This window comes from Agelaius phoeniceus, chromosome 12, assembly GCF_051311805.1.
Source record: "Agelaius phoeniceus isolate bAgePho1 chromosome 12, bAgePho1.hap1, whole genome shotgun sequence".
Lineage (NCBI taxonomy): Eukaryota > Metazoa > Chordata > Aves > Passeriformes > Icteridae > Agelaius > Agelaius phoeniceus.
Window position 1 is genome coordinate 10,566,401 of NC_135276.1, and position 15,710 is coordinate 10,582,110.

The window sequence follows — 15,710 nt, forward strand, 5'->3', positions numbered from 1 at the left end:
GGCTTTCAGTGTCCTCCTTGTTTGCTTTGCTATTTACTGATAGACTACAGCAGCTACCTCAAAATGATTGGCAAAACAGAATCCCAGAAGCCAGAGTTGTCTTCTGATTAAAAAGATGTTTTCTGCTGGTAGATTCTAGCCTGGAGTCTATCAGTGGCACACTATAGTTCTGAGTTTTCTCATTCTTACCTTTGATATTTATAGTGTCTCCCCCTCTTCTAGACATGTAATAACTTATTTACTCACTTGTCACCTGAGAAAAGAAGTTGACATAGTAACAGTGTTGTACTTAGAAGAAATAATGGAGAGATGGCCTCTATTAAAATATGATCACTGACTTGAACTGCATAGAAAAGGCAGTTAGAGGAAAATTCCCATTCTTGTTCTCCCAGGAGCAAAGCTGTACATTCACTTTTGGTTTCAGTTCCAAATTGCAGGAATGTTCAACTGCAAAATGCACCTATTTTCAATTATGGAACTCTTCTGTGCTCCTGACTGCTCTTTTCCTGTGGTTTAACTTAACTGCAGCAAAGAGGGGCTGGATGGGAGCAGTGAGAGATGACATCACATCTGTCTGAATTAACAAGGTTACAAACAACTACACTAAGTTCAGCTGAATGGATCAACAAATAAGCAGAACTATTTCCCATTGCTCCCCAACATAAGTCACAAGAACTCCAGCCTTGGGCAAATTCTCCTTCAAAGCAAGACTAATTAATTTCACATTCTTGTTTTTGTACATATTAATATACCTTTTATAGGTCCTTAACCTGAACAGTCATTTAGCTTTTTAAGTTTTAATGTGTTATATGTCTTTAATACATAACTTCTAGTGTTGTTTCTTCCACTTTATTTTTCTCCTCTGCACACCATACATACTTCTACACATACAAATACTGTGCCTTCTCTCTCTATAAATTATAAAGGATTGTCTATATTAAAGATGTTCCACTCTGTTTTATTTAATTTCACTGATTAATATTTCATTCTCTGACCATGCAAATACTTTGAAGGCAACCAGTGGAAATAATCTCACAACTGAACAACAATAATTTCAGTTTTTACATGTGCAATGAAAGCATTTTGTTAATATGCATCATGAGAAACTGAGTCTGGAAAAATAAATTCCATCCCTCACTTGGTTACCAACTTCTTTTTTTTTGATCTTGACAGTATAAAAGACAAAAAGCTAAAACTTGGTTTTTCTCAGGGTTCCTCATTATTTGATTCCAATCTGCTGTGTGAGGGACTGAAGCTGCCCTTCAGGGACCCTTAGCCCAGGGCTGTGACAATGGCAGAGTGCTTTGCCTCCTGCCTCTCCAGAGGAACTGGAGAAGAAATTTATCCACACTATGTTAAAGAGCCACTGAGGATAGTTAAGAAGCATATTTCCTAGTGTTGGGGTTAAGGAGTTAGCTGGATAAGAGCCAGGATTAAAAGAGCTGCAATAACTCAGGGTTGTAGGTCTCAGCTGATTGTCCACAGGTTTGGCTTAGTTCAAAACCACCCTGAATTTTGGCAAAACCTAGGTTCTGCCTCTTCAAACCTCATTAACAATTTTAGTGACCTGACTGTTACAGAAACATCACCAAAGCAGCATGCACAAGGAAGGAAATGTGATGTGAGGAAAGATAAAGGACTTTTGACAGATGAGCTCCTTGATCAAGCACATGCAAGTAATAAAGGTTAGTTTTAGACTTATGTGACCTGGTCTGACAAGAATTGGTGAGTAAATCTCACTGGTATCTCTGACAAAGAAAGCTCTAAGAAACCCCTTATTTGAGATTTGTGGTACTGAGCTGAACATTTTGAAAGTAGACTAAAAAACTTGTCAAAGTCTCAGTTTCTTCCACTAAGAAAAACTAAAGAACTGGACCTGCTCCCTGCTTTCCTACTTCATTTATTTTCCTTCCAAAGGCTTGGGCTTCAGCTCCCCTCTTTAGATAAACCATATCAAAACCAGGTGGGTGAACATGTCATTGCAAGAGCAGAGTGCAAACCTGTGGCTGTTCTCTGCAGAGACCCTGGTATCGACCACACTTGGTGCCAAAGCTTGGAACATCTCGTTGGACACTGGCTTTCTGCAAGCCTCTCTGAGGCTGCAATGTCAGAGGGGAAAGATCTAACAATTATTGATTGATATTTAGTAATTTTTCTTTACCAAAATTAGACTGCCAAGTCCTCCAGGCCATGCTTTTCCCCACACTAGCTGCTAAGAAAAGAAAACTGCAGCAGATCTTTGGCTGATACAAATGGGAATAGCATTCATGTCTCCAGGGCAGAGCTACAAATTGAAATTATGGAGTAATTAGTTCACAATATTGTGATGGCTCATAAAGAATTCTTACAAATTAAATGAATCATATGTTGTCTTACTACTTCTTATTTTAATTTTAAAAATAATTCTAACAAATTCCATTCCCCAACATTCCTGTGTGCCTTTTCTTGTCCTTAAAATTTCAGTGGATTGTAACAAAAGGGAAAAACTGCAGTAATTTTTCAATGATGTGGTAATAAATCTTGGTATATCTAATTGTGATAACAAGAAATGATGAAACTGAAGGATATTTTCAGTATTAGTCAATCTAGGACTCAAATTTTATTTTCTACAGCTAATTTTCACAGTTCTACATTGAAGAATGTAGAGAATAGGATTCTTATAACAACACTTTAACACCTATTGGTATATAATTAATCACACAGTATTTTCATGACTGACCTCTAAGAAAACAGGAACAGATTTTTCATTATTTCTCATTTCTAACAGGCAAAGTGAGTAAGGCAGAATAAAATACTTTTCCAAGAGTCATAGATTAAACTGGACCAAGAGCAGGAGTTCTTGGATCCATTATTTCCTTTAGCTCATATTGCTAAACCTTTTATTCTGAAGTCAGTCAGAGCTGTTGAGGTATTGCAGACTGCTTATTCTGCTTTTTGGCAGCACTGCTAATTCTGTGCAGAGTGGTAGGATTTAAATCTATGACTTTCACCACTGCTGCCCATATTTGAAGTCCTTCTTTTCATTTAATATTAGATAACTGAAGATATAATTCATAAAATCAGTAATACCACATAAAATTACCTGTCTTTGAGGAAAAACCTGCTCCACTAAAAAACACAAATGGACTCTAACGACAATTTTTTTAAGGAGCCCTCTCAGTGTTAGTGTGCAAATGACACCAAGAAATTAGAATTCTTTAATACAAACCTTTCTCTGCTTTGCTGGTGCCATTAATGCCCCCCTGTGTTCTCAGAAGTGACAGAGAGGCAGGAGGGAGAGGGGGCACACCATGGTCCTGTGGCACCCAGGTCCTGGCGCTGGCCCCAGGAGCACCTCCAGGGCCAAAACCTTCAGAGAGCCCTTGTGCCATGGCTGGGGCTGGGGCTGGCCTGAAAACACACTCACCATTCTGGTATGAGACTGCTTGCTGCTGCCCAGACTGCTCCTGTGTAATTTGGAGGATAATCTGAGCCAAATGAGGAAGATATTTGCATTTTGCAAATGACTGGCAGTAGTCTAAACAAGAGATTAAGATGACTATATAATTTCTTTGCTCCTTCACCAGAAACAACTGTGTTTATATTTACCAGAAATCTCTTATGTGAACATTTATTTCTAACTAAAGCTGTTTTACCATATGGATCATATATTTTACTTTCTTAAAAAAATTTATGATGCAATATTTCTATGACTATTTCTATAGAATGACAGAGGAAACTGGTAACCATAAGGTTTTATCTGTACAAAGAGAAAATGTCAACACCTGTTTGCTGCAAAAGATCTGAAATTGGAGCTAGTAACCTCAGGTACATATACCTGAAGGAGCAGAAGGTGTAAATCTCCTCAATCTGCAAAGCTATGAGCTTTTCACCTCAACTGTCTTGTCATTGTAATCACAAGCTGAAAGTTAGCAGACATTTAGAAAGAGCAAATAGATTGCAATTTAGGATAACTAGCATTAATATAATGAGGAAAAAAATCCCAATTTAGATACAGAACTAACAGACATGAAAAAACAGAGACATGAGAGGCAAAATGAAATAGGACAATTTCTAACACACTAAACTCCTTACCATCAACATGGTGATTAAGCTTTATCAGCCATACAGCAATTGTTGTCCTTGTTTATTTTTGTGTTGTCAAAAGTTTTCAAATGCAAAAGAATAAAAGTCACAATTAAAGGAAATGGTGAAAGTTCATCTCTGTGAAATTAAAATTAAAAAAAAAAATAGAAAAAAAGAAAAAAGGAAGGAAGGAAAGAAGGAAGGAAGGAGTTTAAAACCTAGATGTTTAGACAGTCCTGCAAGCCCCCTTGTGACCTTACTCTGATATTTAACAAAACATTAATCTTCTTGCCAGCAATTATAAAGAATACAGTGATGTAGCTGGGCTCAGTGAGTGAGTAATAGTAATTCCATTGTTCTCTTTTATTTATGCCTTGGCTGTACCAGGCAGATGAGGTAAGTTGGGGCTTTTTATATGTTATTATTCTGAACTGGCAATACATAAAGGCTGATTACACAAATATCTGTCTGTTTCTGAAGCACTGTTTCACACCTCCTTCCAGCTCATGATCAAAGCGTTTCAACATTTTATTATGAAATCATGAATCCCTGCTTAGTTTGCATATGAATTATAGCCTTTAAAAAAACCACACTGGTGTACAACAGTGACAGTGCCTTTTGAACCAAGGAACAAAACAAGGTGTTACACATTACTTCTGGAAGGCAATGACTTGCTGATTAATTCTGTTTGCTGGAGCACAGTCCAACCTCCCCAGTGAATACATAAGCCTTGAGACCAAAGACATTTTTTTTTTGTGAACAGGCCAGTGATTTTTCCTCTTGTAAGAAAACGAGCGCTATTGAGAAGTTGAGAAAATGTTGTCATGTAGCTGTAACCAAAACAAAACTACAAGAGCTTCCCTCTGCTTTTCTGAAATGCAGTAGCTATTCTAAAAACGGAAAATAATCCAATTGTCCAGTTAACAGCATCCCACTGTACAAACTTTGCTGTCTGAAAGTTGCTGAGTGGGTTCCACCCCTGTGAATAAAGCACACTGAAAGAAGACAGTGAAGGAGAGCTCCCTAAGCCATACACAGGTGTCCTTCACCTACTTCTTAGGAAAGCTGCTATGGTGCCCCTAAGATTCACACTTAGTAAATTTCAAAGATCAAAAAACCACTTTATGTTCAATCTTTCTACTTCAGAAAGAGGAGGGGTCAAGTTACCCACTCTGATTTTTTACCTTCTGAGAAACTTTTGCATTTCAGAGTCACAGGACTGTGAATAGAAGACATAACACTGAGTTTTGGAAGAACAGCATCCAGTTGCTGATGCTTATGCCAAGATGGGGCATTCTTGTATGACCTATAGCCCTAATTGAATGCCAGCAGCTGATCTTTTACATATACCATGTTTTCCTCACAGTAGTCTGAAAAAGAATGAAAAAGTGCCATTCCTATAAAATATGGCAAGGATTTTCCAAGTTTGTTTTGCATCATACATATATGAACTGTGAACAATCTAATGAATAGAAATAAAATTTTATAAGGTTTTACTGTCAGTGATTTGCAAGTATTAATTCTGTTGAAAGCCATGCCATTTCTGTCATTTCAGTCAAAGCAGCATTTGGCCCATAATTATTGATCTTTTTTTTGTAATGACATCTTCCCCCTCTGTTCACTTGTCTGTATTGGCAGATGCAGATTCATCTTGATAAATCTCATCATGTCACTAAATCCAAATATAAGGTAGAAGGGTAAAGAAAAACTACTTCTCTTTCATGACCTGCCAGAAGAATAATCTAAACTCCGATTGCTGCACTTCCCCACAGCTGTACAGTGAAAGATCATGCGGGCAAGGCAACAGCCAAGCTGAGAACTCTCAGTTTGTTAAAAGATATTTCAGATCATCAGTAGGTGGCTGAAGTAATTAAACTTAATACAGCATTTGTTTTCTGAGCAGCAAAAGGCTTTGCTTGTCACACAATCGTATTTTCTCTTGGAGTAAACGCATGGAGGTTATCCAAAAGCAGATTCAGCTGAATGGCATCTGTGTAACCTGGCTCTGCCTCACTGCTGGGCTCTGGGGCCCTGAACACTCACACATCTTTTGTCATGATATCAGCCAAGGAGTTCTTTGGCTGGCCAATTCAACACATTTGAAACATTCTGTAAAACTAGCTACCACTTCAGATGTTCTCTGTGAAATAACTCTGAATGTGCATCTTTGACCTTATAATCATTTCTTCAGCACAGCCTAAAATTGGGTAGGTTTAGATTCTGTGCATTAGAGTAATTGCATTTTTTACCCTAGTACATTTTAAAGCAGAGCAGAACAGCATTGTAGTGTGTGAGATTAGCAATTATGCTTTTATCAATATAAATACATTATTATTGAAATGAATGAATTAATATATAAAACCTCCATGTGCAGACTTAATAAAAGTGCCGGACCAAAGAAGGAGAGATCCCTGTCTGAATGTCAAACTTCAGAAAATAATCCATCTGCTTCTATTCACAGACAGACAGGCCACATCTCAGAGTACCTTGGAAAATCACTGCTCTCCATGCATGAGACACAAACTCACAAAGGCAAGAATTCAGAGCTGAGCCTTAAGCCCTGTTCATAATTTGTTTCATTGTTCCAGCACATATGAGATATGTAAGACCCCCAGCAGCTTTGAGGCTCCTGTTCTGTTCCTGCTCAATAGGGGTGAGTTAAGGATTGCATTGTGTCTGTACCCCCTCAGTTCTGGTGCCTGTGTAAGCTTTAAAGAAGATATTTAGAGTTATCTGAATGAGGTTTTATGGTAATATTGAAACAACAAAATAATATTTGGGAAAAGTAATAAAATCCTCTCTCAAACTAAGATACATTAAAACTGGCTCAGTATATCATGTAACTCATTACATGGAATTACACCATTCCTCTGAGCTATGAATTTACATAGTACTGGAAACCATAAGAGATAAGAAAAAGACACTTGTAGCCAGTGCTGTAAGAAAAATATTTTTAATATGAGAAAATATACTTTTTCAGAGCAGATACTTATATGCTCAACCTAGTAAATTTCTACTTCAAGATTTAATTTTATGTAACAAAAATTTATCAAAGCTAATGTTACATAATTTGGTTTTGTCCCTTTTTTACACTATTATCTTAATAATTATTTTGTAGTCTCATGAATCCCTGACTTTATGGGATAGATATTGCATTAGATAGACTCTAATGGATCACAATGACAACTACTTTTAGAAACACTTCTGTATCACATGCACAGAACCCATCATCACAGAGAATTTAAATAAGATTAAATACATACAGAAAATTATCACAATTAGATGCAGTTACCACAATAAGATGCATTCAAAAGGCTTAGAAAGCCTCATTCTTTACCTATTTTCTACTTAAGTGTAAAGAACATAAGTACCTTTCTCTAAAACTTGTAAAAATTATAATTTCAATATTATCAATAGAGAATTGAGCTGCAGGTTGCAAAACAAATTAGCGTGCACCTTGAGGCACTCAGAATTAAGAAGGCTACCCAGGAAAACAATGGCATTGTATTATGCTGATGCAATTAGGATATTATACCATTTGCCACTTTGCTGGCCCATGGAGACTTGTATTCTCTGCCTGGAAATATCTGATGGTTTTGCAGTTTGACTTGTGATAAGATTGTTCACAGTTCTAGAGCTTCAGGTCAAGATGACTTCTAGGCCTCTCAAAACTGGAACATGTAGAGAATTTTAGTTAAGTATTGCTGGCTTGAGGACATCTTTAAGATGAGAAAAGAGCCATAAGCTCAGCACACCCAGCAGAAGTCCTAGAGACCAAGATATTTTCATTTCAGAGTTCTGAACTAGGAAGGTAAAAGGACTGTAATGAGATTTTATTACCCAGAAGCAAAGCTGTAAGTAGCAATGGTTTTAGAAAAATCCTGAAGAAACATGAGGTGGAATAATGTGCTCTTCTGGGAGTAAAACAACCTTCAGCTTCCTTAGGGTAGGTAGGTGCTGCTTTCTGAGAGCACTGGCTGCACTTAGCTTGGCTGAACTTCTAAAAAAAGCAGTTCAACTTCTCTTTTGAATACTCCTGCTGCCAGAACACTGAGGGTACCCTTCTAATTTGGGAAAGTGGACAGGGAAGAGCAAAGGAGGAGGATATAAACACTGCCTGATTAACACGCGCGTATCTTACCTTTACATTTTCTGAGAAATGTTTCATTTCCTCTTGCTCTCCAGCTGCAGTTGGAGTTGCAGTTACTAAATTTCTGCAAAAGTGAATGAGGAAAAACTTATTTTGGGGCTCTAACTTGGCATTCAACACTTGAGACTTCTGTTGGTGAGGTAATCTTAGCTTGCTCACACTTGTTGCTGCCATATGGAATTTGGAGCAACCTTTGACTCTGTTTTTTTCTCTCTTTCCTATTCTCAGCTACAATTTCCACGATCAACAGCATTTAATGCACATTTCCAAACTGTGCTTACAGTTGCAGCAGTATATCTAGGTCAACTTCTAATCAACGACTGTAAGAGCCTTCCTGCCAAACTTGCTACACTTTTGCTCTCCAAAATGGAGACTCATAGGACTCAGGTAGCTCAAGAGATTTTCTATTTTCCCCTAAAATTTCTCATTACTCTGATGTTTGTTACATTTCTTGAATTCATTCATGTACATCACACTGATGGTCAGTTTGCACAGCCGTTCTACAATAAAACTGAAAAATGCATCCATTACAATGATCACAGAAGCATTTGGTGATTTTGTAATTTGAAAACAAGCTGGTGTGGTGAGACAACTCAAAGTCTCACACAAGAATGTACAAAACCAAAAGGTCAGAAGCTCTCTCTTGGTACTCAGCCTCAGAGGCATGGAGAAGCTCAAACACACACATACCCCAAAAAAGGTTTTCACTCAGAATTTGAGGTTCTGCTCTTGGGCACACTTGGACCATCATTCACAGAACCCACAATTTCAGCTTTCTTTCTCCTACACCCCATGGTTTGAATGAACTTGCATTCTCCAAGCACAGCTGGTCACTCCTTTTCTCCAGTGACTTCACCTCTTTTGCTCAGTATTTGAGGGAGCTGTAACCATTCCTAGAGTAATTTTAATGTATTTTTGCTACCTTCTGGATAATTTTGAAAGGAAAAATTGCCTTCTACTGAGGTTACTCTACATTAGTCTAAGGAACTTCGGGATTGTCTCACAAAACTTTTAACAAAGTAACAAGCAAGTTTTGTTCATAATAAGACAATAAACCCTTAAAATTGGGTACCAAGGTCCCTAATCCCGGTCCCATTCAATGAGATTCTGGAACTTAATTCCCGTGGTCTGCACCTTAGAGATTTTGGCACAAAGGAAATGAGATGAAAATTGGTTTCCCATGAAACCTCATGTCAGGTTTGGTACAGGAATGGTTTGGCAAACATCCAGGCAAAGACAGCTGATTGCCACAGGCAGGGAGGTGAGCATTGGTTCTGCAGCTTCTGCATCAGCCACGTTGCACTGCTGAGCAGAACAGCTGTCAAATTCTTTTAAAAGCTAGACTCCAAATGCACAGAAAATGGCTATGGGATTAAGCCATATACGATTTTTAAAGATATCTTTTGTCTCTGTAGCATCTGTTCTCATTATGAACTCATTTTCTTATCTATGCTTGGGTCCATTTCTTAAATCTAAACACAGGACAAATATTTCCACTGGCTTACATGGGTGTTTGAGTCTGAAAATAATACTTTCAATATGGTTAATTCATCAGGAAAATAAAAAATACATTCGCACAATTTTAGTATGTCTCTTCCTTTAGTACTTCTCTTACTTAACTGTAATTGTAAATTTACATTACTTTGTAAATTATGCTTATAATTATCTATATAATCTCAGCATCTTTAACAAATTAGCAATAAGAAGTATCAGTGAAAAACAAGTTGCATCCACTTGAAATAAATTAAGCTGCTATTTATATCTGATACACATTCTTCCCAGTCATGATGGGACTGATGTAAGACCATCACTTCAGTCAGATATTCCTGTCTCTCAGACATTTCCTTGCTCTCTCTTGCCAAAGTCTCTTGTTAACTGTTCATGAAAGGTCTTACCAGAGACTAATCTGCTGCATGAGGTCCTTAGCATGACCCTCTTTATTCATGCTGAGATCATATCTACTGATTTTCTAGCTCTTCTCCTACAGGTTCAGTGCTGCAGTCCTTCCTTTTTGAAGTTTCTATTTCCATAGATGACCATTACTTTCTTATATTTAATTCCTCCTAAGTGCTGTAATTTCCCAAATGTTTTTAATTCCATAAGCTGTTTCCTGTGATCTTCTCCAGACTACTTCTCAGCATGGTTTTCAGCTTTCTCTGGGGCTATATTTTTTTTTATCCACCTCTTCCTCTCCTCTCTCTTCCCTCAGCATACAACAGCACTGGCCTCCTTCAGCCATAGCTCATTTGTCTGTTTAGCATCTGTTTGTCATTCATACCCCTTGATGTTAGAACACTCATCTTTTTCATATTCCCATCTACAGCCCACTGTGAATAGTTGCACAATGCCTTGGAGTCACCATAAGCATTTAGTGCTATTTCTTCTATTAGAATATTTGCATCCTTATCTCCAGTACCCTCCTTTTTCCCTGGGAAGTTTTAATATTGTCATCACTGCTTTGAATTTACTGTTTCCTGCAGCTGATCTTTAATTAGAAAGCTGTAATGGGACAGTGTACTTGCAGAAGCCTCATTTGTCCAGACTCCATGTATAAGAATCTGTCCCTAAATAGAGAGTTTGTCAAAATGCAGCTCTTCCACTACTTTTATTATAGATAAGGGAACCCACTGAAAACATCCTAATTTGTCCCAATACTCAGAATTCACAAACACCACAAATAAACTGGCATCACTTTATGAAAATAACATTGTAGAATTTACTTTGGAGACAGCAATTGCTAAAATTGGTATGTAGTAGCCATGCTCTTCTAAGCTTTCTCTGTTGTGTTTCTTTACACAGCTGTAAATCAATGCAAGCTAAACAAGGTAGAATTTTTACAGAATGTTCTATCCTGAGGCTAAATGATTTTTCCCCCCATTGCCCTGAAACTATTGTAATCAGTATTTATTCCTGAAAAAACTTGAAGGCCATAATCATATATCAAGTCCCTGTTGTGACATGTAAATACACCCATTTTTTATACAACATAGAGAGCTTGCAAGCCATGCATGTGAGTGATACAGTGAATACAAAACAGATGAGGAAAGCCCAAGGAAACAGGGAGATGATAATGGCTGGTGTAATAAGCAGTGCTACTGCACCTCAACTGCTTGGCTATGATTAAACTAATGTAATAACTGCTACCATGCTAAGAGGAGGCATTAATAGCAGAATGGTGGTTTATTGTCTGCTCTCTTCTGAAATTTACTCAGCACCAAGGTATTTATTAGAAACATATTTATTGTGTACTCACTTTTGGATGGGCCATATGTTCCTCTGCTGATGATGTAATAATTTGTGTTTATTTTTTTTTAAAGTGCTGTATAAAAAGACTTAAAGATGAAACTGGAACAAGTCATTAGATATCAGTGCTGAATGTGAGATCAGTTTCATAGGAAGACAGTCATGCCTCCAACAAGAAGTTTGCTCTAATGAAATGAAGGAGATCAAAGATGATAGAAAGCAAAGCTATGTAATGAAACAGTGATTTAAGAAGCCTGGGACATTTATTTTATTTTCATTGTAAGATAGGTTACTTGCCTTACAGTTTGGTATTGTTTATTCTGGTGTCTGTACATGGTTTTGATTATATTAATTACATTATTGGCCAAATTCTAAACTGTTGTAAATCAAAATTACTATTCTGACTCCAGTGAATGACAGTGACTTATACCAGCTGATAATCTACCCCTCAATGCCTTACAAATGCAGGATAAAGACTTTGCAAGCCTTCTAAGAAGTTTGTTTGTTTGTGAAAATGTTACAATTTATTGCCGTTTTGCAAATGGATAGAATTTCTTGCTGTAAATACTTTAATTACTATTATAAAATGAATTGAAATTTAATTAAAGATGAAAAAAAGCACAGTGGAAATTTTTAAAAGGATAAAGCCAGTGAGAAACACTCCCAGATTTGAATGCCATTTTAACAGTAATTTGAACCAGCATCTGAAACGTGTTATATAATTTTAAACATATACTAAAAATTATTTTCTTCCAGCTTAGAGCAAGTGCAGACTCAATAGTTGTTCCAAAGCTTTTAGCTATTTTCCCCCTCAATCTCTAGACATAAACAAACAAGAATGCTAATTAAAAAAGTTACTTCAGGCAATAATCTTGTCAAAGTAGTTAAAGAGGGTTAGACTCAATCATCAGAAGGTAGGGCAACATCTAGAGAAAGCATTCATCATATAAACACATTGCATTTATTTAATCACTGATTCTCCAGCAGTTTGAAACAAATGCCTTGGATATTATTAAAAAATATTACTTTTTTTCTTAATGAGACAAGCAAAGGTGTGTTTGATTCTCTTAAGGTGTAAAATGAACATGACACTGTTCCAAAAGGCATTTATGATTCTAAATACGTGGGCAGGTTTTACTGAAGATTCTTGTACCCTAAATTCCCTAAATTTTCCCTGTTTCTCAGAGTCTGTCACCAGTGGCACCACGTGCTGTTTCTCCATGTTTCCCCCTTTACTGGGGTTTGTGGAGGGCCAGTACAAATGGGGAAAGCTAAACCTGATTTCTAAAAGGACCTCAGAGCAGTTTGTGTGCAGGCACTGTCAGCGTGTCAACAGCTCAGCTGTGCGCATCCTTGGAAAAGGAACGTAAACTCAGCAAGTCTTATTGGGTACAGCTGAAGGGCTGGACACCAAATGCATCTCTCAGGGTCTGAGCAGGCTGCACACACATCTGGAGTGCCCTAAAGAAGGTGAGCAAGGCCTTTGAGCAGGCAGAGCTGTGGTGGGGCCATGGACCGGGGCCTCAAGGGCCTTACAATGACACCTGTAAGATTTCAGCCTAGAGAACATTTTCAAATGCAGTGCAAAATGGCAAGAACTTGAATGCCTCTTGGAAGAAAGCAAACTCCAGTGAAGATTAAACACCCTCTGGTGCTGACACAGAGACTATTCATGGAGCCCCCTGTGGAAGTCAGCAAAATCCCTGGGGAAGCTGACAAATCTATTCCATTGGCACTCACTGCCCCCATCCTGTGTATGTCCAGGCAGCTACCTTCAAAATAGACCCTTCATGGTGCAGTGTGATACACTGAGGATCTGTATTGATGGTGTAGCTCAATATGATGGTGGTTCAAATGAACTTAATGTTCTGTAATTTATGCCTTTCTTTTTAAGACTACATGCCCTCATGTTTTTCCAAGAATAGATGTATAACTTAGAATTTTGGGCACTGATCCACTTTACACATTTCCTGATCTGCCCTTGTGTTACTGGAAAACATTTTCCAGGATGAAAGCTCATCCTGGTTTGTGCAAGCAATAAAATCAATTCCATTGAACAGAGATGATGGTTGCACAAATGTGTATATTGTGTTAAACACAAATGTTGACATTTATCAATATGATTTAGAACCAACCAGATGAATTTCTTCTAGTAGACCAAACTTTTAATAGTATATTTACGTAACACTTGCATTGAACTTAGAACAGCCTGTGTTCTGCATAATGTTTCAAATAGGAGTGCTAAATTGGTGCATTTCTTTCCCATTGAAAAAGATTTTATGTTTCTGGCAATGGTTTTGTAAGATACTGTACTTGTTAGCCAAAAAAACCACTCAGAAAATAACCCTACTCCTACTTTGATGTACAACTATAACAGCAGAGTTTTTTTAGGAATGGATATGACCCATCTTATTTTTACACATTATATTATTTCTTTTCCCAAATGTCAAAGATACTTATCTTAGTGAAGGGCTTCTTCATGGATCACGTTTCCCTATTTTTTTCTAGGCTACCCTCAAGATGAATGAACTTTATCTTTCCAGGAAGTTAAATTTTTTATTTAAAATGGGAAATCTTGTTGAGTTCCAGGGTTAAGTGCATGGTTTCAAAACATATGGCTCTCTTATTTCTAGCTATATTTAACGTTCTTTTATCTTGAAACATTTTACACAATTTCTCAGAAATGCCAGTTGTTTAAAAATAAAAATAAATTTTTGAGAATAAAGTCTCCAGCAGGACCTCTTTTTACATACAGGACACAACCCTGGCAACATTTTAACTCCAGCTAGTTGGAGAAATTCCACCTGGACTAAATGTCCCACAATCAAACTGGCGTGTGTTCTAGAAGAGGGTTCACTATCAGATAACAACTGAGAGTATGTTGCATTTCTCTCTGCATCAAGAGAAATATAATCATTTATGCAGGAATTTTACATAGGCAAGTGGGCCTAAATTATTCCACTTTGTGCTGGGCCTTGCTCTCAGACCATTTCATGGAGCACTTTCAGAGAGCCCCAGGTCAGACTGGGATTCCCACTGAATCTGGCACTACCTCCTAGACTATGCACATTTCATCAATAAACCACTCCCAGATGTTTCCCTGTTAAATATTTCAGCTGGGGAATCAGGACCTCCAAGATACAAAACTAAATAAACAGAAAGTGTTGGAGTGTTTCAGAGTTACTCATAAGAGAAATGCTAAGAAATGCTTTTGGGAGCTATGGTACTTCTAATATTAGGAAAGAGCCAGTCCTGAATAAACATGAAGAATTTGAGAGCTACTGTAATTAACACATGAATACAGCTGACTTTGTCATGGCCAGCACTGTTTCATTAATGAAAGTGTTTTGTTAAGCAATCTGGATAAGATCCAGAGTCTTCCCACCACAGAATAAGAGATAACTCCTGCACTACCTTGCATCAGGTGCACAGCAATGGCATTACACAGCAAGGCTACTTGATCTGTTAAAAATGCAAGAAATAAATAACTACTGAGGATACTTACAATTGGGATACTCTTTGAAAAGGCAGAATTGAGTGCCACTTTCCTCTTACCCACTGTGTCTCACATCCAATCAGTTCTGCCCTTACAGCTGCACAAGAGAAAAAGGAATGGTTTAAGGTTTTGATGAAAAAACAAGTATCTAATATGGCCTAATCAGTCATAGAGACGTGGCAGCATCCTCCTGCCTTGCAGATTCTCAGTGAATTTTCTAACCCCCTCCAAGACACCTTCCGTATCAATTTTCTCAACTACTCCCATTAAGATTTTAATGTAGAATTTCACAGTTATGCAGAGATAGCATAGAATTATTGCAGAAATGTTTCTATGGTACTGTAGAAATATTTACTGGAGCTGAAATTCCAAATGTGCTTTCACATAGGAGGGCACAATCTCAACATTTCATATTCGAGTGCAGAAACAAAAACATTAGACAAATCACCATAATCTGGATGCAATTATCTGTTTTTTCCTCAAAAAGTTATATTTTTATAACTTAAGAGTGTTGTATGAACCTCTCTGGTTTTAATGAGATTGTATTTTCTGTCAAAAGACTTTTTTTTCTCAAATGATTCTTACTATTGCCTTACAAAACATAGATTTGTCATGAGCAAAGGTAGCTAAAGTGCATTGCCCAGCCCCTTGTTTCCCGTAATGTTCACTGAATTTCATAGAAATAATCTCCTGGAGAACTACTACTCAATGTGAAAAATTGTGAGACTCTGCCTGCCACGTATCTATCATGATCAT

General features: G+C 37.4%; 1 long non-coding RNA gene across 1 annotated transcript in view; it reads right to left on the reverse strand.

Moving 5' to 3' along the window:
• LOC143695117 (uncharacterized) overlaps positions 1–15,710 on the reverse strand; it is a 163,447-nt gene that overhangs the window by 5,065 nt on the left and 142,672 nt on the right. The window contains exons 4-5 of the long non-coding RNA XR_013184055.1: positions 14,964–15,051; positions 8,207–8,279 (exon numbers count right to left, since the gene is read on the reverse strand). This is a non-coding gene — a long non-coding RNA (uncharacterized LOC143695117). The remainder of the gene's footprint in view (positions 1–8,206; positions 8,280–14,963; positions 15,052–15,710) is intronic.